The following is a 21,710-nucleotide window of genomic DNA, read 5'->3' on the forward strand; positions in this document are numbered from 1 at the left end:
GACCGTGATTTCATGTCAGTGATATATTGATTTCAGAAATGACACAAATCTTGTTTTAATTGTGGCATTCTTTAACCAGTAACTACTATGTAACAGTGATAAATTTTAAGATTATAATGTATGTTCTGTTGTCAAGGCTTATTCATCCAAACACGACCAAGCAAAGATTTCACTTTACCTTGAGAAAAACCTGTGCTTTTTCAGTTTAATTTATTGGAATAATAATTATATGTGGGAAATGATATATGTATAAATATGATCATACTTATGTTTATACATACATATAATATGCATATAATCTATACATATTTATATAATTATGTAATATATAATTACTGAGCAATATAATTAATTTTAGCTTTTAATATTTTTATTTGCATATAGATTTTTGAACCTGAATTTCCTTTTGAATCTACAATATTATTTAAAAAATACAAGCATTTTTAAGAGTCATTACTTCTCTCCAGGTGCTAATATTTTTACAATTATCATCAAATAGTATTCTTAGAAATACGTGAAGGATTTTGAGATTGAGCTGTAGCATATATCGGGACTTAAATAGACTTCATACAGATAAACTGTCTGTGGATTCTACACATTAATCAAACAATATGTCTGTCTACCTTGCATGGTATTTTGCTCTCATATACATTTCTCCCTCTCAGCTAAGTTTAAGTTCAAATTATCAAAGAAATTTGTGTAACTGGTTTATTTAAAGACCTTAAATTTGTAAGATACAAGCAGAAATCAACTTTATTTTTTTGCTTTTCGTAGGATTTCTCCTTTCACCTATTCTAAAGGTTGATCTTTTTGCCCTTGAGTGAAATCAGTGAACAGCACAGCTATACTCTGCATTGCCTCCCTTATTTTCTCATTTTCAAATGAACTTCCAACCTTGACCCCTAGCTTCTGGCAGTCCATTTCAATTTTGAAGACAATTTTTTTTTTCTGGGTAGTTTTTTGGAATGGGATAAAGCTTAAAGATCTCAGCACTAGCTTTTCCCAGCATCGCGAAACTATATATCACTTCTAATTCCACCATCTTCATGCACGGTTGCCAAGGGCCACGCTCCTTACTTGATAGAATACATTACCAGTAACTTCCTATTTTGCCTTTCTCTCTGAACTTATCATCCCTGTCTTCATACAACATCTTCTTGTCAAATCACAGTGGCCTTCTTGCCAGTTTTTAAGTACACATCTCTCAGGGACTTAGTACTTGTAGTTTCCTATTCCAGGAATGGTCCCTCAAAACTTTTCATGGCGAATTCCATTTATTTCAGGTTTCTACTAAAACACTACTACTTTAAACTGACTTTCTCCAATTACTCTGTATAAAATAGCACCCCTACCATAGCATATCATACATTATTCCCTTACATTTACTTTTTTTCTTACAGTTCCATCCCTCACTGCCTGAAATTACGTTATATAGGGATGCGCTGCATTTACTTGTTTGTTTTGTGTGTGTGAGCGCACGTGTGTGTGTGTGTGTGTGTGTGTGTTTATGACGAGAGAGAGAGAGAGAGCACGCGTGCGCACAAGTGCTAAAGTTATTTATTTTAAGAAATTGGCTCATATGATTGTGGAGGCAGACAACTCAAAATCTACAGGGTACGCCAGCAGGTGAGATGCCCAGGGAAGTGTTGATGTTGCATCTCAAGTTCAAGGACCATATTAAAGGTTTTTGAATGGAGTTTTTGAATTCAAAGTCAGCTCTTTTTACTTTGGAACACATAAGATATACTGAATTCCCAGATGATAGCATTATCTAACTACATTTTACTTAGATTGAATTAAGATTTTTACTTTTATGATGTAATCATGATTAAAAATTATAGAAGAAAAAGTATATGAACTCTATAGTATATCAAAAACATAATACAAGATTATTTATAATAAATTGAAATGATTTCAATTCAGTCTTTCTGTTGTCTTCCAGAAATAGTAAGCGTTCCAAATACTGACTGAATTTTTTTGAATTTATTCACTGAATTTATTTGTACGATGCCTGATAATCACATCAAATTATACAATCAGTCTTCTAAAAAATACTTTCCTCCCTTAAATCATAGACCATATTTTAAATGATTATGCTCTATATTGAAAATGTGAGGTAAAAGAAAAATAGTGCCTTTGAAATGGCAATATTCTAAAGTTCCAGGTATGATTTATTATTTTTATATAAATATTTAATGTAAGGGTAAGATAATATTTTGTCTAACTATAGTAGATCATCATTCTTTAGCCTCCGAACAATATATCGTTAAAGAAATTTTAGGTATAATTTTGTTTATGTTACTCATTTCAAGTGGCTGGGTATAATTCAAATTATTAATTTTGGTTCAAAGCTCCTTGCAAAGCAGGATAGGTACATTAAAAAACATAAATAAATATTTCATAGTGACTGTAAGCTTCAAGTATTCAGTTGATTATTATATTATATTATAAAGTGTTTCTTATTTATTTATTAACTTATTTATTTTTAATAAACCGTGATTTTACTGGGGTAGAGTTGGCTTAATCTATTTTACCCTTTACTTTCATTTTCCATTTGGACAATTCATTCTACATTTACTAGTTAAAATTCTACTGTATAGAAAAACTGCTTTCTCCCTCCCTCCTTTTCTTCTTTCCTTCTATTATGTATTTACATAACCATACTAGATAGAGGGAAACCTGTATATTTGTATGAAGGGTAACAATTGACTATAACTACAAATCGAATTTGGTATTTATTGACAAAAAATTTATTTCTTTATGATAATTATTTCTTTATGTAGAATGGTTTAGTGTAAGAAATATGACTAAATAATTTAGGAATACAGGCACAAAATATCTGTAATTTACTCTTAAATATTTTAGTAAAAAAATTCATCAAGAGAGCACAATTGGTAGAGTGAAGTAAAATGTTAATCTAACTATCTGGATAAAGAATGTATGGAATTTTTTGAAGGTCATTCTTTCAACCTTTCAATAAAATCATGCTATTTCAAAATTAAAAATAAAACCTTATATGTGTATATGTTTGCATATTAAACTTTCATTGGATGTCTTCTGTAAATTTGTAAAGCTTTTACTATTTCAGCCTTTTATAAAGTATTAAATATATATTACATAATTTTGTAAGCCATAGAGAGAGGGTTTCCAAAGAACCTGAGGTAAAATATTTTAGACTTGAATTAGCCAATTAACGAATAGGAAAATTGATTGAGGTTCCATGTCTTCATTATTGTTTACTTCCAATCACTGTGTGTTTTTTATGGTTTTTAGATATCATGTTGTGTAAGTAGAGTTTATTAAATTTTACTTGGTGAACAAATGTAAGTTAAATTTAGAAATTAAGTGATCACTCAGTGATCAGAGAGAAAGAAATCAAATTTTATCTAAATTTGGGACTTCTCCAGCCAGTGGCTTACCATTCTTGTGGAACAATGGAAGAAAGGGTGTGGGGGCCCATCTTTTAATAATTCTGCTTCTATTTATAGTTAGAAACCAAAGGACTGAACAAGTCCCCATTTAAGGAGAGGATGGTTTGACTGAACAAATTTTTAGAGGTTCAAGTAGTAAAGTTTGTGAAACTCATATACAAGGACCATTGGTACATTTCATTTTTCATATGTTCGTAGGATTCACAGATATATTTCACATTTGACAGAGTTGATCATATTTAATAATTTAAATATATTCAATTATGTTTGTCATTAAATTATGAGTATATGGTAATCTTTTTTTACATAATTTCATAAATTAATTTTGTAATCCAAATAGGAAAATACAAAAATGCATTGTGCTTTTCTTTACATTTTGATGTTGATAGTTTTGATCAATCGTGTTACTTAAATTAAAGAAAAATATGTCACATCAATATAGGCCTTCCCGTGGAGTTAGGGAACATAGAGCAGATTTTTATCATTTTATAAATGAAGAAAGCTGTGATTTAGAGAAGTGACTCTCAGACTTTTGTTCTTTTTCTACAGAAATATTTAAGTTATAAGAATGTTTAATTATTCAACATATTTCTAAAGACTTTTATATTATTAGGTTGCAATACAGATAAAGAGTCAGTTTGTTGTCAGTTGTTAACTTTCTAAAAAAATAATAATAAAGCTAAGTTTATTAGACCTTTGGCAGTAAAGTAGAATAATAACATAAAGAGTCCTATTAATGCCTTAGAAGTACAGATATAAACATAAATGTTTTTAGTGTTTTGTGTTTTTAGTGTTTAGAGATCTAAACTCAAGTATTTAAGGAGGATATTTGCATGCAGGAAGTGGTTGAGATTTGAGCAAAGTGATTAACACGATAGTTTCAAACTGGTGTGCAAGAAAATGTATGGGTCTTGAAGCAAATCACAATAACTAAATCACTGTTTGAAAAGAACGTGTCCAGGTTAATAACTAGTGTCCTGATAAAAAATGTATTTGCTCAGATGAATAAACTCTGTCTCCAGATAAATTCCTTTGTAGGAATTTCCTGAAGCGAACAGTAAAATTATTAGTTTACACTCTTATCTTCCTAGAAAAGGATGTCCTGAACAAAAAATTATATCAATTTGATACAAATGATCTCAGTTCAGTCCTAATCATTAAGCTATGTGGATTCAAGTGGTCTCACCTGAATTTCCAACGTTATATGTGGTTCCCTTTGCTTAAAAGGCGATGGTATAACTTTGTGTCCCATTCAAGAAATTATATTGAAATCTAATCATTGAAAGTGATAAATCACTGAAATTTTTAACATAAAATAAATTATTCACTGGTGTTATTTTTAGTGAATAATGCATTTCTAATATTTATTAAAAACAAACTTAAAAAACAAAAATGTAATACTCTTTTTAAGAACTACTAACTGAGACAAAACATGAATGCCGACAAACTTGTATAAAAAAATTGAATTTTTCTGTTCTAAGGCCAAAGGAAAAACAGGATCTGTTACTGAGAATCTATTTTGACAGTTGTTATTACCTTTTTTATATAAGAACCCTACACTTAAAAAAAAAAAAAAGAATTGATTTTATTTATATATGTATGTCAAAAAAATTTAGCCTAAACACTTATAGACACAGGTATAGAAACACATATTTAGTAATTCTTAAGGTATAGGCTTGATTTTAGAGTAAGATACAATTGACTTTGATTACTCCTTTAACTCTGCTGACTAGCTGTTTGACCTGAAACAATTTACTTTTCTAAGTATATCATTTTTCTGTCTGGAAAATTAGAGCATTAAAACCTATAATCTTTAAGTTTCCTTTCTTACTCTTGGCGCATTTTGTAAAGCTAGTTTGTGAGTGCGTGTGTGTGTGTGTGGGCGTGCATGTGTGTTTGAAAAATTAAAAACAGGAATTCTGTAGAATATTAAGGCTCAATTATCATTTAGACAAGGTGAATCACATCAAAGTTTTCATCTGTATTTTAACAGTTTTATGAAAAAAACCCTCAATTTTTATTTTTTGACATTAAAAAACCTTCAGTTCTCTTTAGAGTTAACTATAAATTCAATAAGAAGAATAATTTGCAGATATTATTAATGACCAATTACTATATCAATTTTATGGATTGAAGAGTTGCTTTCCCAGGTGAACAAATTCTTGGTATAGATAAATTGGTTTACAGGAATTTTCTGAATTAAACAGTAAAATATTTATTTATTTGCATCCATATCTAATGGCAGGTATAAAATGTAAAGCCTATTCTGACTGGTAATTTCACAGGAGATTTGACATATAAGTTACAGAGAAGATAATTATTGTTTATATCCATATCATGGGCTACGAGAACATTTCTTAATCTTCAGGTTAGCAGGATAAACCCAGAAAAATATCACTTCCTTGTGTAATCAAAAGTATAGAAGATTTCAGTACAGGTAGTCTTTTAAAATGTTTTCCAGGATGTTTAATTCAGATTAGCAAACATTTGGATAGCACTTAGTATTGTAGATGATCATTCATTTGTAATTAGGGTCCTAGGTGATATACCCTGGGATGCATGTCCTTCTATTAAAGTGTTTCCCTTTCCAAGCAGTTCCAGTTCTTAACTGCAGTAAGAAAAATGAGTTGCTTTCAATGGGTTTTTATAAAGATTTAAGAGATGACATGTGAGAAATGTTTTAAATATGAATGCTATGAGAATAAAACCCAGGATATAAATCAAAAAGAAGAATATTTCTTCAGTCTTCATGAACAAGGTGGCATCAATTTGATGTTGAGGTATCTTTGTCACCTGAAGCTTTTTGAGATGGAAACCTGTGAATATAAGTGATAAGTCTGGCATCTTTAAAGCGCCATTCATTAAGAAATGAGAGGAAGTGTTAAGGAGATATATTACAAAAAGACAATGATATCTAAGGAATAAAAAATGTTTGAGCTCTGTTTGTGAAACAACATAAGAATGCAAAACACATCACCAAAGCCACTGATATTTGCATGAATAATAAAGAGTTTTTAAAATTTAATTTCCCATATGGAACAAAATGATTGTCCATCATAATAAAAAAGAATGAGATGCTTTCTGTGTGTGTTGTGGTTCTGGATATTTCTGTTAGATGCATATAGGGTTAAATCATATGTTAGGTAGAATTTCAATTACTGAAATATAAGAGAGTTTTCACAGTACATATGTTTAAATGATAAAGTCATTTTGCAATTAATTTTCTCCTTCTATACAAATAATAATACCAGAATATCTCAGTTATTAATTTATTTTTATTCATCTATTTTTTTTTCAAATATCTATGGAGTACCTGCTATTTGTTCATCATTGTTTTAGACACTGAGAATATCACAATTTACAAAACAAAAAAACTCCCTTTCTTTATGAATCTTATTTTCTATGTAGAGTCTAGAGAAACTGAATTGTCTTATTAGTCATGACACTTCTATGTAAGCCTAATGCTTGCAAATTGTGTATCAGTTGTCAACTTCTCCAAAGGATCACTCACAAAATTGTTTAACAAGAAAAATTGTTTGTTTAATTTACTGCTATAAGGTATGTGATGGTTAAGTCTATGTGTCAGTTTGGCCATAGTACCCAAATATGTGTTGACACACTTCTGAATGTTGCTATAAAAGTATTTTTAATGAGATTAACTTTTAAATTAGTAGAATTTGAGAAAAGTAGATTATGCTCTATAGCATGGGTGGTACTCACCCATATAGTTAAAAACCTTCTGAAAAAGATTGCTCTCTGAGGAAGTGGCAATTCTGCCAGCAGTTTTCAGATTTGAACTACAATATCCTTTCTTCTCCGGGTTGTTAGTCTGTTAGCCCATCTCACAGATTTTGAATTTGTCAGCTTCCATAATCACATGAACCAACTCCTTAAAATCAGTCTTTCTTTATATGCAAGCACATATCCTATTGGTTCTGTTTCTGTAGAGAATCCTGACTAATACAAGTCACAACATCATCTTGAATGAGTCTTAAAAGCATCTCAGAAGGAAGAAAGCAAAGTCAGATACATATAGAGTTTCATTAAAATGATTTCTTAATCTGGATAATTTTTAGTCAAGTCTTGCAACTCAAGGGACTAGCTGGGATTGGGCAAAGTTTATGGCATAATAGCTCTTGATCGATACATAGAGGAAAGGGTATTGGGGCAACTACTGATAGGCAAGCTGTTAGTCTTGATAAGTATGCTATTTCCTTAGGTTTACATCTTCAAGGAGCAAATATCTCCTGGGGCAAACAGCAAAGTTATTTTGCCTAATCCCTGTGTGTGTGTGTGTGTGTGTCTGTGTGTGTTTAGCTCAAAAACAGGGAAAAAACTTTTCTCAGAATTATTTAGAACTGGAACTGGAAAGCATGTCATTTCAGTTCTAAGGTTTACATGTGTGTACCAAAAGTTGGAGAAAAATAAATCAGGAAAAGTAAAACAGGACTTTGAAAGAATCCATTTGTTGTGGACTCTTTGAAGTCAGGTTATTTATTTATTTATTTTTTCCTTTCTTTCTTAGGTTGCAAAGCAGTCTCGTTAGTGAAATACATACAGGGTCACAAGTCAAAAGACCAATTTGCCAGTTCTAATTCCTTCTCTCATTAACTTTAGGACTAAGTCTTTTGAATTCTGAGTTTACTCACCTTCCTATGGTTTCCTGGCTAAGATATTATTCAATTTTGTTATTTCCTTAATAGATAATAAGCATAGTGAATATATGCTCTAAATTTCCTCAGAGGATGCCTGTTTGAGTGATGACGGAAATGAAAATTTGGGACAATCTAGACGATGAGAGGTTTCTCAATAAATAATGACTGAAGCATGTCAAATATAGAGGTAACTATTTGAGCCATGTGTCACTATAACAAACATCCAAAACTGTAGAGAACTTTTACAAGAGTATTTGGGCTAGACTGAGGACATACTGCTGGGAAGCAAGATCTCAGGTGCTCTGGAGAGTAACAGCTTTGCAGCTTCTTTTATGCATTTGTGATTAAGGAGGGAAGTTCATAAGGAAGATTGTATGGAGGTGGGAGAAAGCAAGGTGGGGTAACAAGATTATGTCCTCTCTTGAGAGTGGTTATGGCTTATTGGAAAGGTATGTTAACCTAGATGCACAGAAACAATGGACAAAGCTTACGTAAAACAAAGATAAACTTTTTGCTAAAGAAGTTATATGCCTGGGGTGTGACCGCCCACCATGACCTGTCCAGTTAAGAGTTTATGGCTAGATCACCCTGTGAGGTTACTCTCCACAGAACCCATTTTTCCTTCCACACAGGCTATCATTCTCATAGTATTTTGGTATATAATTTTGTAGCCCTTCCAGTGAGCACTGTAAGAAAGTAAATAAGTAAAATAGTAAGTAAATAAATATGTATAAATTGGATTGTAGTAACTATAAAGACTTAGTCATTAAATGGTTGAGCAAATCTTTACAATTGGACGATGTGATGTCAAATTTTTGAATTGTTAAAGCAAACCAAGTTTACTCTGATTAATACCGTTTAATTCTACCTAATAAGAGAATTCTTATTTTTATAAGAACATAGCAAGAGCCCAAATTCTGACCAAAGCAAATCAACAAATGAAAAACCTATATGTTAGGGAATTTAATATAGTGTTTAGTCTTTACTTTCATAGTTTACAACTTTTCCTTTTTATTTTTTTTTTGCCGAGAAGTCATTTGTGTTTGATCAATTTTCTGTGGGCTGAGAATCAGGACAATAAGCATAGTACTGCTGCTACTGATTAGGGACTGTGGGCGGTCTTATTTAGAGATGTTTTGCCAGAATTGTTTAAGATAGTTGCCAGAACAATTTAAAGTGTTTTAGAAACAATCTTCTTTATTTTCGTTACTTGCAAGATAAATAAAACTCTATAATGTAGTCTATAAATAATGCACTTACTTAGTAAAATTAATGTTGCACTGCTCTGTATGTCCTTTACCTTCACAATTCCATGGCACTTGGAAGACAGGAAGGTCCTACCACAGGTATCAGCCACCACCTGTGCTATCAGCCTCCAGCAGTGATTCTGTTAATTATCTTGCCATAGTGTCTGAGGCAGATAGCAATCTTTCCTAAAGAGCAGACAGATTTAAAGAGGCAGAATTAATTAAAATTGATTCATATATTCTGTCATGTAGAGGTCTGTTGGGAGCCTTTCTTTCATGCACCCCCTCCCCACTTCATGATGTTGTACAACTTGGTACAGGTGGGAATCCCTACCTTGGAATACTAATTATGGAGCTTGAATGGGATTAGCCACAGTGATTGGCAGTGTAATGCATGAAAGGATTTAAAAATTTACTTCATTTAAGGGATTTCTTGAGAGACCAGTTCTAAGTTTTATAAGTAGTTATCGAGAGGTTGACAAAGCCGCAAATCCAAGGTCACTAAGGATTATTAGAAAACTTGAAGATGAATCACACATTTTAATAGTCGTTCAACATTTTATGCTTTTAAAAAGCATGTGGAGTTGAGAAGAGAGATGACAGAAGTATAAGTGTATCAATGAATGGCATCAATCTCTATATTTTTTAAATGACAATTCGAATTATAAAATTTATACTTAAACACAGGAAAATAGCTAATAAGAAAATAATCTGATAATCACATCAACTTTTTATACTCTATGTACCTAGCCACTACCAATTTCTATCAAAAAATGACGCAATACTACCTTTAATTAAAGCAATAATTATCTAATCCTGGACACTAGGGATTTCTGCTTCTCTTCACCAAGGTTATTGTCCATTCTAAACTGTTGTAACAAAGAAACCCCAAATATTGTAAGCAAGATAAATGTTCTTTTTCATATAACTGATCCAAAGATTTAAACAGTATGAGTATTATCTATAATGTTATAGTTCAGAGGAGGATGTTCCAGGGCTGGTTGTTTTCCATCTTCATCTTCAACATGGCTTTGTCTCTGAGCCCAGGTCCTACCGTCACATCTTCAGGAGGAAGAAAAATTACACTTGGGGGCATGTCACCTCCAAGAGAGAAGAAGGCATGCTTCCTTGCCTTTAAAAATAGGACCCTGAGCTTATAAATATCACCTTCTTTTCATATACCATTAACCAATCATTAGCCCAGTGCTACTGCAGAGCTAAATGCCCATTACAATGGAGGAAGCAGAGGACGGATATAAGAGAACAGCCAACATCAATAGGAAAATGTGAAAATAAAAGAAGCAATCAGTCAGCTAGTTAAAAGACTTAATAATGGCTCAACTTTTCTTAATTTTTTTTTATGATTTTATATTTTACATAATAAGAATTCTTTTCAGTTAGAAATTTAATATGGAAAATAAATCAGAATTGGGAAAACAAAATATTCTCTTTTTACATAATTAACATATATTAAAATGATATTTAGATACAGCTATAAAATAAATATAGGAGGAAATAAAGAATGGAATAGAAAGTTAACCATTATATTTATCTCTTCAAGTTTCTTTATATCTTAAATTTACTAAAATGTGTCATTCCTTACAACTAAATGAGTGTTTCTAAGAGAATTTTTACCTCCTTGAAAGTTACAAATATAATATATGAGAGTGTTGTTACTATCACATAGTAGTGTTTTAATCAATATCTGCTATCACTGTGTGTTTCTTCTTTCAAGAAACATATGGACCGCTGAACAATGTGAATATGCTGCAATGGCCTTTGACCAATACATAGAGAAATTAAATGGGCAGGACCCATTACTTCAAGACACTTATAAAATCTGTCATTGTTAAAGAATGAATTTTTCAGAGGAGAGATTTACAGTATCAAATGTGTTTAAGAAAGTCTGACTGGGATTTCCCAGGCCAAGAATTAAAATTATAATAAAAGCAAAGGATGTAATATACCCTTATAGATACATTGCATCCTTTTTTACAATTCTAAGTTGCTTATCTGAAAAGTGTAGCATAAGCATTTTGAACAAATTAAAATAGTGTTAGCTGCTTTGATATTGCTTGCAGGCTATATATGAACAAGTACACAACAAAAAAAATAAAACTAATAAGAGTTTTAAAACTTTGTAAATATAATCTCACCAAGTTTCCTACATATATATTTGGGTAAGCAAAGTTTAAAAATAAAATAAAATATAATTTGATAGTGCCCTTTGCTTAACACAAAAGAGGGTATGACTTCAATATTATTCTGAATTAAAAACTTCTGTTTCTAACATAACTAATTTTATTACATGAATTAATATATATTGGTTTTATTTCTTAAAGTTTACTTTTATTGGCTCGTTATGTACAACATATGTACAACAATAAAAAGGATTTGATTGTATCAATCATTTTTCAGAATACATAGATAATGATATAATTTGCATATATGTCCCCTTGCAAGTCAGAGAGCTGTACAGGGGAACAAATGGGTTAGAAGTCCATGTTTGTTAGCTTTTCCTCAAACTGCTATTGTTTGGGGGAATTTATATATCCACGTGTACCCCTGACTTTATCTCTGAAGAAAAAAAATGATGACTTTTTTTTTTTTTTTCAAAGTAACCTGATGTGGAGACTGGAAGTTGAGATTAGCTATTCTATAGTATAGTTCTCACAAGGTGCCAATGTAGTTTTGAGGTGGGAAGAATGAATTGTAGCTACATAGACATAAGATTTGTAGCTACATGAATATATGAAGGCTGATTTTTCAAATTTACACATTATTTACAATTATACCACTTTAATTACATTAAAATATAGTCCTTAATTATAACTGCTTAATAAATTGAAACCACTTAGAAGTAATAATAGTTTGCTTGAGTTTCACAATTTTTGTATACCAGAGCACACATTCGGCCTATTATATAGTATTTTCAGTTTAATAAGTTAGATAATAGCTTTGAGAAGAGGTGGGCAATGCCTTTGTGATGGCGGACCAGAAGTGGGAGGTGGAAGCAGTGTTTGACAGCTCTTGGGAATTCATTTTACTCTCTGTCCTCCCTGCTTCCTCACCCCCCAATACCTTGAGGATGTGTCTTCCTGATGCAAACTATAAATTAAGAACTAAGCAAGCCCAACATCTGTCACATTCACTAAATTGAGAAGACTCTATAACAGAAAGGTTCTCTAAAGGGCGATATAATGCTTGTAAAAACATACTTACAATGCTTGTAAAACAACAGCCAATTCCCAAATAAAAATATGTTATTCTTTGATAGTTTATCACTTTTTTGTTATCACTATTCTGTGAAGTCATTTTACTTTCTTTTTTATCATAAAAATCTGTTTAAAATTTCTACCTTAAATTATAATAATATTCTTATATAACATATGTAATTATTCTGATGAAAGAACCATAACTTAACTATAGTTCTAGTCCCTTTACCACGTGAGAATATGAGTGAGAAAAAAAATGGCTTGATAAACTGAGATTTTTTTTAGGTATCTTATAAACATATATATTTTTTTCCTACCATCATTCTCTTTTAAAATTATTAGAAAGAATATTGTTAAAGTATACATTCAACTCCAGTATTTCAGTATTGTACTTCCTTTCTTTTTAATGCTCGCATTAGTTTTCTGTTTGCTGGTATAACAAATGACCACAAACCTAATGGTTTATATCAACTACTTTTATAGTTGCATAGGTTAAAAATCTGACTTGAGTCTCTCTGGGTGAAAATCAAGGTGTTAGCTGTGCTGCTTTTCTTGTGGAGGCTCTGGGGATGAATGCCTTTGCTTGCCTTCCACATTCCTGGGCTCCTAGGCCTCTTCTTCCACTTTCAAAGCCAGCAACGTGGCACCTCTCTGATGAAGTCCCAGCTTCTTCATCACATGTCTTTCTATGACTCTTATCATCTGCCTTGCTATTCCACTGGTAAGGACACGTGTGATTAGATTGTGTAGACGAGATGATCCAAAATGATCGGGTACGCACACACACACACACATATACATACACACATGTGGAATCACATTGCCATGTAAGGTAACCTATTTACAGTTTCCAGGCAGTAGAACATGGGTGTCTTTGGGAAGTATAATCTGCCTATCTCAATGCTTACTGATTTTTTTTTTTTTAATGAAGATACCTAATTGTAGTAAAATATAACGAGACAGATATTCAAGCTAGGAAGAAATAATAGCTTGCATCCACATTAATTCCATTTTTATATTCAAGTTATTTCTGATGTTTCTTTCACTTTATATTCTTGAATTATCATTAGTCTCCCCTTGCTTTCACTGAAACAACACATAATTTAAAAGTTCAAAATACTTAACACACAGAGAGCTGTTTTCTCATTCTTTTAGAAGCCAAATTTCAGCCCATTGTTTTAGAAAAATTAGTGTCAGGAAAAGTATATTCAATGCATTTAATTTATTAATCAATGTAGAATTTGAGAGGTTTTATTTTTTTAAACTTCAAACAATAGTATGACTAAAAGATCATGGGAATTATGTTCAAAGCCAATGATTTTTATAAGTTGTTTAATAAGAAAAGGAAAATAATTTCTATTACCACTGATTAATCGTGTACATTAAAATTATAACAGAATAAAATATTTACTGACTTCTATTACTGACACCCATGTTCTACTGCCTGGAAACTGTAAATAGGCTACCTTACAATAGTATAAAAGAACTATTCTTCAGCACCTTGCATTTATCAATGCAACAGCACTCATTTGGTACCATTTTCCCAAATTACAAATGGGGAAGCTGAGTTTGAGAGTAGTTAACCTACCTGCCCACACGAATAATAGTTAATTAAGAACTAGATCTGTTTTTTCTAATTAGATGCTCCTGGTAATATTTTAAATATATAAAATGTTTTACTTCACTTTTTTACGTTCGAAACTTTGCAGAAGTATGCATTATTTTGTTCATTATTTTAAAGGAGTCACACATTTGGAAAAAAATATGTTATCCTAGTAGAAAATGTAAACTACAGCACACTTAGGATTTACTGAGAACCTTGGAATTTATTGTAATCTTCATGTATTCCCTTTATAAAGTTGAACACTTAACAGTTAAACTGTGACCTATCAGCTACAGGGAACTATTGTAATGTAAAAACACCAGTGCACCTTAAAAAGCATATTAATAAAAATTATTAAAGTATTAATAAAATATTTTTAAATAAATAAAACTTTTATTTAATAAAAAATTTTACTAAAAACTAGTAAGCTAACAATGGAATAGATAAGTATGTATAAAGAGAAATGATATTAGAAAACTAGACTAGGAAATTTTGATCTCACATTTGTCATATGTTAACTATTTAGGGAATAAAACCAGTAACCATAAAATGGAATGGATAAAACTGACTTAAATAATACATAATGCAAAAGACATTAGAAAATAGTACTAGGTAGCTTACCTTAGATTCAAATTTTCTTATTCTTGCAGAATAATCTAATTTCAAACCTAATATTTTTGGGTAGAGATTAATTATCTTCTGTAACTGAAATAAAAATAAAAAAATCTGTGTTTGAGAATAGGGTCATTTATATTCATAATGCAGAGTCCTGTTCTCCTCCCTGCCACTCCATTTAGTAGAGGTTCTCAAGTAAGGCAATAAAATTTAAATATTTATACAGATGCATAACTTATTGTTATAAACTCATAACTATTTTCTCTGACTTCAGTCTCTTCCCCTCCAGGCCATTTCTCACAGTCCCTGCAGCCTTGTCTAGCTTGTCCTTTTCTAGTCCGCATGCCACTTTCCCAATCTCCTTTCCTGTCTCTCATTTCCTTGGATTCTACTCCTCTTTCAGGTCTCATCTTAGAATCGCCACCACCTAGATTAATCCCCTTTCCACAGAGGATCCCATAAGGCCTGTTCTTCCCACCATCTGGAATACTCACGGTACTATTTTGTTTTTCTTTGTTGTCTGAATGCTCCTATGGTTTGTAATCTCTGTGAAACCAGAGACACCGTTTTGAGTTGTTACCCCAGTTTCTAAAACAATACAAATATTCTGACTATGTATTTACTAAACAGGGGACAATTTCTTCTGGTCAACTGATATACAAGATAATGACTTCATTAATCAAATTTCTAAAAACTTTTGCATTGTTTACCGATACTTTTTACTGATTCACAATGGATGATTGTCAGTTTTTGTTTGTTTGTTTATCATTGAGATTACTAAATTGTATTCAGTGCTTTTGACTTCAAATAGTCAATCTGGATAATAACATTTGATTTAGGCATCATAAGTATAAGAATTATTTAATAACAGACTTGAAGTTTATAAAAAGGAATGTAAGGATGATGGTAAACAGTGGTTTTCCTTTTTATTAAGAGGAAAAATATGAGGAAATTGGCATCATAATTGCAACAGAAGAGATTCAGGTTAGATAATAGGCATTTTGACTTCTCTTTTCTTGACAAATTGTTGCTGAAAAATTGTAGGGACTAAGACAATAGTGATATTTCTCAAAGTTAATATTTAGAAAACTGAAAGAATATTACTAATCTAGGGGAATTATCTTCTTAAATACAAAATTATATATTTCAACTGTTTTTTTTCCCTTTTCATGCCTTCTGTTTCAATTCTACTCTGATTCTCTACACACAGTATGTTTCTAATGGCAATATTGGCTTCTAAACTTTCTCTTCTGCCATTTGTCCAATACATAATGTCAAAAGTATTCATTTTTCTTTCGAATCATAGTAGATCATCTCCCTTCTACAAATGTTCTAATGTCTTGGTTTTGCATTTAGAATAAAACCCAAACTTTTTACCAGGGCCCACAAGATCCAGTGTTATCTGCCCTTTGTTTATTTTGCCAACTCATCTTCTACTTATCCCTTCCTCCAGTATATTCAGCCCATTAAACTTTCTTTTCCTTCGATTCATCAAGCTTATTCATATGGTAGAGTCTTTATAATTGATGTTTATTCTGACTAAATGTGCACCCGTGAGTCAACATGACTGGCTCTTTATTTGTCAGTCTTATCTTAGCCAAACATTACCTCTTGAAGAGATTTTTGTGGCTATTCTTTCCTAGCTAAGGCCACTTTCCTCTGTATCCCCATGACCTTCTTTGTTTTGTTTTTCCCTGCAAATTAACACTATTAAAAGTCATCAGATATTTAGATGTTTATATGTTGTTTTCCTTGTCTGTCTTCTTCAGGAGAATGTAAACTCCAGCAGAGATGACTTTTCTGTTTTCTTCACCACTACATCCCAAGACTTAAAAGAAAGAGCAGGCATAGCTTGATAAATGTGGACAGTCTCAAATTTAAAATACCACCAGATTTAAGAAGCAAGAGCAGAATGAAAAGGCATAATGCTTCATGAAAATAATTGTTAATATAGCTATCACACTTTTCAATTTCTTTGAAAGCCTCATTATTGAAGTCACTCTATTCTTAATTAATTTAATACATGGTACATTAAGGGCCCCCCCCCATAATGTTCTATATTAACAAATATTGGAAGAATCTTCGTGGGTATTTGAGTGCAAACATTTTCTGTAATGAGGTTACCCATGGAGAAAATTTTATAAATCTATGCCTAAAACAATATTAATTGTACCTGCCGTGAAGCAAAAACAAAATAAATACCAGCTGTAGCTATAATATAATACATTTAGTTTTTAATAGCTAATACTAGATTTACGTTATGTTTGAACATTGCTTCATGTAAATGACAGCAATTAAACTATACAGCATTAGTGACCTGACTTTGTTTAGTCTTATAGCTGATCACTTTTCCAAAAAGATTTATGGCCTCTGCTGGGTAACCATGTAGAGAATACCATCCACATAGGTTTTTATGTACCAATAATCTTCAAACCATGGTTATATAATGTTTATGTATACATAATGACATTTTTTATCCCACAAATAATAAATGTGTATGGTAGCATCTTATCATAAATGTTTCAAATAAAATATGATCAAAATATCACTGCAGTGTCATTAAGATTATTAAATGTGTTTTGCTAGCTGGAAACATACCCCAAACAAATAATTTTTGTATTATCAGTGAATACGTGACACAGGTTTAGCAGTAGATATATTTAATGGTCAAAAAAACTGCTTGCAAATAGCTTACAAACATTAATGTTTTATATTATTGTTCTATTTTAAGAATGATGACAAATCTTCCAGAGTTTAACAGGTAACTTTATGTGTAACAACACAACAATTGATATGACATCTAGAGAAATGATGTTAACTTAATATGTGAAAATAATCATGGATATAAAAGGCTCTTAGCAGTATGTTGGCATGACCAAAAGAGATCAGCTGAGACAGTACATTTTGGAAAAGACAAGAGCAAATACTTAATTATATTAGTAATTTTACCTTCGTCATGACATAATGATTTTATCTTTGAGAATTTCCATATTAATATTCTCAAAATGAGACCATTTGTCTCTCTTGATCTATCTTACAAACATTCTTAGATGAGTGCTATCTTTAAGAAATTATATTTCTTTCTTTCTTAGGTTTCTCTTTAAGTCATGACCCAAATCTCTCCTTTCTTGCTAACTAAATCATTTATTTATTTGTCTCTCCTTCCTTCATTTCACTTCCATTTTCAGTACGTTTGACTATTCTCATTTTCAGTACATTGACAGTAGTCTCAGCACCTCAGAAAAGTCATGTATTATCCCTACTTTCTGAAATTTAAAGGTTTATTTTAAATCCTTAATTCTCATTCCAGGGTTATAAACCAAGTCCTACTGTTTTCTCTCCCTACGTTGTTTGAGTATATATGGTTCCTAACATGAACTATCCACTAAATTTTAACCACCACAGATCTCTGTATTCAGTTGAGACCTTTCCTCTGAGCTGCAGAGCCACCTATGCTGGTGTCAACGACTTCACCTTCTTATCTTGCAAGTACTTCACTATCATTTTGCTGAAAATGTAACCTTTTTTTCCCCTTATTTTTCCACTCTACATCTAAATCTGAATTCTCTACGTCTAAATCTGAATTCTCTACGTTAAGAGTATTATGAGTATCCCAGATTAGACACTCTAATGCAGTTTACATTATTCCATCTCTTACACTGTCCTATGTAGATTACTTGCTAACTCTTCATTCTGACTTAGAAATATTTCTTTGGATTTGATTCTTTTCTATATCCTTTTACTATCTTGTGGCTTGTAAATTTTTGTATTCTTTAGTTTTATTTCATTGCTGCTATCTCAATTAGATTAACATTTTATGAAACCATGGACTACTGCCATGGTTTTCTAATTGAACTTTTTTTCCACCGCACTTACCTATCCAACCCAATTACTTATGTGATACAGAAAGTAGATCAAGTTATATTCATAGTTTATCAATTTCAAATGGCTTGACATTACCTATACCTATACTATACCTATAGTATTAAATTCAGTTTTGTTAACATGAGATTGAAGGCTTTCTTTAATTTGAGTTCAGTTTTCCTCTTCAGTACCACCTCCTGTAGGTCCCCATGTTCAAGTCCCAGTTTAAATATATTCTGCTATAATTGTTCTCCTAATCTCTCTGGGTAAATGGGTAGGGGGCAGACCCATGCACCTTCCAATTCACTCCCACAACCCAAATAAAATACATCTATTACAGTATTTAAATATATAATTGAAATACGATATGCATTTTTCTCCACATGAAAAATGTGTGTGCTATGTTAGGAATATGTTTCATCAGAGAGTTATGCATGAGTACAGTTATGTATGAGACATAAAATGGTTAAATGATGTGTAGTGAATGAAGGAGACCTTGAAAATCTTCATTAGGAAATGGTGTGTATAAGCGAGTGCATGTGTGTGTTTGTGTTTATGTAACTCAAAAGTAATGGCACTATAACGTAATGTTTAAATGCTATTTGTAGTAGAATATATACATGCAGTAGGATGAAAATATAGGTTTCTGAACATACATGAGGTGAAGAGGGCTACTTCTCAGTACCCATTTTTATATTTTCACAGAATTCAATTTTGCCTTTGTTTAATGAAGTACTCACCTTAAGTGTTTGTGGAAAAATAGATGGTGACATACATTGTAGATATTTAAAACCTTGCCTTCCCCAATTAGATTTTCTGGGTTGGTAGATATGTTCTTTTCATACTAGTAATACAAATTTTATTTTACTTAAAAAAAAATTAAATCACTTTGTCTCTGTATAGTAAATCTATAACATTCATTCCTTGGTTATACAATCTGGTTCCTCTTTTAGCATTTAAATCTACAGACCATTAAACTCATTCACTCTAAAAAGAACTTGGGAAAATATCTGATATTCCAATTATGTTATTTTATACTTCATCAAAATATAAAATGCTATACCAGATTTGCAAAGCATTCATTAGGCATTTTATAAATCAAAGAAGTTTAAGAAATAGGAAATTTTCTAACATTGGGACAAACCATATGTTCTCTTCTATATTCGTTTCTCACCTAATCTTTAGACATGTCTCTCATTGAATTGCATTACCTGAAAGTGCCAAGCCCTTATGCCTCTGTGCTCTGGGTAATGCTATTTATTGCTTCTGCTTACTCTTCCAACTTCTGTTGAGAAAGTGCAATTTACATGTCAGTGTATCGGTTGTTTGCTCTAACATGCCTACCAGAGCCAAATACTGTACAATTAACCACTCCTTGCTAGAGTCTTAAAAGCATGTGTTCAAAAGCCAAGCCAGTATCATGCCTTGCTTTTCTATGTCAAATATGCCTTCAACATAGTCATTCTGTGCTAAATCACTTTGTGTTTGTCTCCCTAATCAGTGAATTTCATGTGGCTAGAGCACATAGGGCCTGGTCTGAAGGCCACCGATAATAATAAAGTTTAGTCAAACCTCTAATAAATAAATCCTTGAGGGAGATTTTTTTTTTCTTTTATTTTCCCATTAACATGTAATGAAATCGTGTTTCTAAAGAAGAGTTTTGGTGAGAGGCACTTACAACAGTGAATTTAATATTAAAAATTTATTACATCATTATAATATCCACAGTCTCTACTAATATTTCTGTGGGATTTTATTTCTGTAGATATTATACTTAAAATTGAGTCTTTGGAATACTCTGAAAAGGATATTGTTTAGATCTTAAAAGTGTATTTTTCTCCCTTTGAATTATAAAAGACAGCCCGAGTCTTTCATCAAGCTTCTGGAAACATTGCCCAAAAGAAAACAAAATGTATCTTTATTCTCATTCACACAATATTTTATACTGAGCAGGTCAAGATTTTGAGGCCCTGCTTTTATCTTAAGCTTTTTTCCCCCTCCTCCAATAAGGTGTCACAAATGTTTTACTTAGGTTCTCATTTCTGTGCTACTAGTGTTGTCTATATTTTGGGAGCAATTTGCTGCATTCAGTCTACCCACTTACATCTCATGTATTCTGTCATCTTCCTTGATATGGAACCACTTCCAGTACTGAAATGTTTGAGCACTATCTCCCATATTTCACTTAAAGCAGCAGGACACTTAGAAATCAATGTATTCGGCACATACAGAAAATAGAACTGATGCTGATCAACACATTTGTTCCATTAAAAAAAAAAAACAAAAAAACTTTATGTCTCGTGGTTTAGCTCTACCCCCATTTTATTGAAGACATTTTTCAAATAGTTTATTCCCTGAAAAAAGTTTTAAACATTTATTTTTCCAAAGGCATCACAATGGCAAGTATCTTCACTTTGGCATTTTATCAATTTGCTCTCATTGATTATAACATACATGTGTTCTTTATGGGAAACAGTTTTTCTTTAATTTATTTTAGATGGAGACATATGCTTCTTGAATTACCAGAATACAAGAATTTGAAAAATGTAAATATACCCTACTCCCACACCTATTTACAACCTTATTACTGAATTAAATTTGAAAACCAGAAGACCCTATTTAATAAAAAAAATATTGATTATATTTTGTTATAAGGCAAAGTTAGAATAACTAGGAGTTATAAATTATTATTTAAGAGAGTCACCTATTTTGTAATGCTCTTATTGAAGAAATTTGGAGCCATAAGAACTCAATATGAAACTTCACTTATAATTAAACTGCTTATAAAGAAGAACATAATACCCACTTGAGTGCAATATGAATTTATGTGGACATTTTCTTTGAATGTTTGAATATCATAATAATTTTCTAAAAATTGTAAGTTATTGATTATGACTAAAGCCTTATTGTAAAAGAAACTTACAATAACAAGCATTGCCATCATTTTTCTTTTGTATTAATTATTTATGTGTTCTGGCATTTTGAGTTTTAACTTATTCCTGTGCAGTATTTAAAAACATTTGTTAAAGAGCACATTGCTTTCAAGATTTGGAAGTATTGAGGAGTATGAGCTAAGACAT

General features: G+C 31.5%; 1 protein-coding gene and 1 pseudogene across 1 annotated transcript in view; one reads left to right on the top strand and one right to left on the bottom strand.

Moving 5' to 3' along the window:
- The window catches only part of CDH12 (cadherin 12), an 843,825-nt gene that overhangs the window by 65,288 nt on the left and 756,827 nt on the right, over positions 1-21,710 (top strand). The gene's annotated exons all lie outside the window — the stretch shown is intronic.
- LOC120586113 (beclin-2-like) overlaps positions 13,075-21,710 on the bottom strand; it is a 130,374-nt pseudogene continuing 121,738 nt past the window's right edge.

Source organism: Pteropus medius, unplaced genomic scaffold, assembly GCF_902729225.1.
Source record: "Pteropus medius unplaced genomic scaffold, Ma_sr-lr_union100, whole genome shotgun sequence".
Classification (NCBI taxonomy): domain Eukaryota; kingdom Metazoa; phylum Chordata; class Mammalia; order Chiroptera; family Pteropodidae; genus Pteropus; species Pteropus medius.